General features: G+C 34.7%; 1 long non-coding RNA gene across 1 annotated transcript; it reads right to left on the bottom strand.

Moving 5' to 3' along the window:
• Positions 1 to 763: 763 nt before the first annotated feature.
• On the bottom strand, positions 764 to 1,745 carry LOC107659630 (uncharacterized). The gene is made up of 3 exons (XR_001630936.1): positions 1,644 to 1,745; positions 1,516 to 1,569; positions 764 to 1,256 (listed from the first exon to the last, which is right to left on the bottom strand). It is a non-coding gene; the product is annotated as an uncharacterized LOC107659630 (long non-coding RNA).
• Between the last annotated feature and the right edge of the window lie 468 nt (positions 1,746 to 2,213).

The raw sequence follows: 2,213 nt of genomic DNA, 5'->3' as shown, positions 1-2,213 counted from the left end.
TTTATTAAAATGAGTAATCTCATAATATAATATCTATTTAAATAAACTCTGTGGCAAATAAATAAGTAAATAAATAAATAAATACAGTGCCAGGAAGGGTAATAAAATAACAACATACATTTGAAAATGAATATTATTTTCAATTATATATATATATATATATATATATTTAGTGTAAATAAGGATTTCAAAGTTTTTGCTCTACTGGGAAAATAAACTTTAAATGACTGAATATGTTGAGTTGTTTCATTAAAATTGTGGGTGGGGTTAAAAGTGGGCGGTCGCTCATGTTTGTTTAATCAGCGAAAGCGACGCGCTACCCGCAGTTTCTCCTTCACGTGCATCGTATCAATTCATTTTAAATTCATTTTGGAAAGGTTTAAGCACATGCAGAATGACTTTTCAGCTCTGGCTTAGAGACTGGATGAAAGAAGACTGGAGAATAAAAGTGTCTGTGGTGAACTCAGAGGAGGAATTCAAGAACACCACAGTTGAAGAGTTGAAAAGAAAACTCTTGTCTGAAGACGAATGTGAGTCGAGCGCTTCAGTGTTGGGTTTCTATGGTTATGCTCCATGTATGGTTCTGTATTCATTAATTATCAAACAGTTCACAAACGAGTGTTAACCAAACATGTCTTAAGCTGAAAATAAAACTTGTTCTCTAAGAATTCGATAAAGAAGCGGTGAAGAAAATAAGGTATTCATCTCATCTAATTCTTCTTACACAAAGGTTTTACATTTATACGTCCAACCAGTTCTTACATGAAGGATTTCCATGGGAGAATAATTCATGCGGATTCTGTGAAACAACAGAACGCAGTTTCAAGTGTCAACTTGTTGAAGAATTTTGGGCTTGTATTTCAGAAGCCGTTTCGATGCATGCTGGACAGAAATGCCCTGAAACTTCTGTCTGTTTTGAGCTTGTTAATGTTACTGGGATCTCTCTTCTCTCTTCTGTTTGTTTTCTGTCAACACACATACTGTATGTTTCATTGTAGAAGTACACATACTTCAATATTGTTAAAAAATGACATAAATGTTTGCAAAAGAAAGGGCTTTGTATATTTACACGTGACTGCACAGAAATGCATGCAGTGTAAAAACCAAGCTTTTTTTACTTTTTAGAAAGCATTTTACAGACTGCTACAATATACATTTGTGGTTAATCTTCTGCATTAAAGTCAAATTATCCATAGATTGAGTCCTGGAGATGTCTTTATCTTCTTCTTCATCATCATCTTCAAATGAACGTGTTTCTGTGTGAGATGATGTGAAAAAGAACAACAAAACATCTGTCAGAAGTGGAGAGATATCTTGTCGTAAATCTGTCTATCGCTAGCTTTAACTTTAATTATGCGAAGGGTCAATAATTAAAGGTATTTTACACTCGTCAATTCAAATAGCTAAGCAAAGCAGGAAAATGCCTGATGTGTATAAAAGTTATATGTAAATAACTACTGCCAGAGAAAACAAGCATTTGTCGACTTTTGACTCAAAAGTAACTGAGAGACAAACCTTCTGTCCAACGCCCTTCAGAAGAACATAGCTGGCTCCTCACTGTATAGCTGGCTGAAATAAAGGGTCGGTTAGTTTAAGGCTATAACAGGACTATAATCATTTAGTAATAGTTGTGTAATGCATACTTCCTCGGGGGACCCTGAAGATATCATCCTCGTGTTTAATGCCATAGGATCCAAGTGTGTGCTTTTTCTTCAGTGTTTGGAAACGGTACACAAGAATAGAGCTTTCATCTATACAAGAAACACATGAGGATCAGCAAACACCAATATATCAACATTACAAAGAGAGATTAAGTTTTCCTCATTAAAATATGACATCAGAATTATGTTTTTGTTTTTTTTTGCTATTTTCAAACTGTGCATTGTCAGACGTCTCAATAGAAAAGTGCTGATTTTCTTTGTTAATATCACAGTATATCGTCACATATGATACCTAATAGTCTATTTTTAAATTTATACCTTCAATACAAAGTTCTCTCATTTCTGATGTGCTGTTACAGTACATTACAATCTGCTAAAAGGGGGATGGATTTATCAGCAATGGATGCTCTGCAGTGAATGGGTGCCGTCAGAATGAGAGTCCAAACAGCTGATAAAAACATCACAATAATCCACAAGTAATCCACAGCACTCCAGTCCATCAGTTAACATCTGGAGAAGACAAAAGCTGAGACAAATCCAGCATTAAGACGT

Source organism: Sinocyclocheilus anshuiensis, unplaced genomic scaffold (assembly GCF_001515605.1).
Source record: "Sinocyclocheilus anshuiensis isolate Anshui unplaced genomic scaffold, SAMN03320099.WGS_v1.1 scaffold1353, whole genome shotgun sequence".
In the NCBI taxonomy this organism is placed as follows: domain Eukaryota; kingdom Metazoa; phylum Chordata; class Actinopteri; order Cypriniformes; family Cyprinidae; genus Sinocyclocheilus; species Sinocyclocheilus anshuiensis.
The sequence above is the reverse complement of the archived record's forward strand: the minus strand, read 5'-3'. Positions and strand labels throughout refer to the sequence as shown.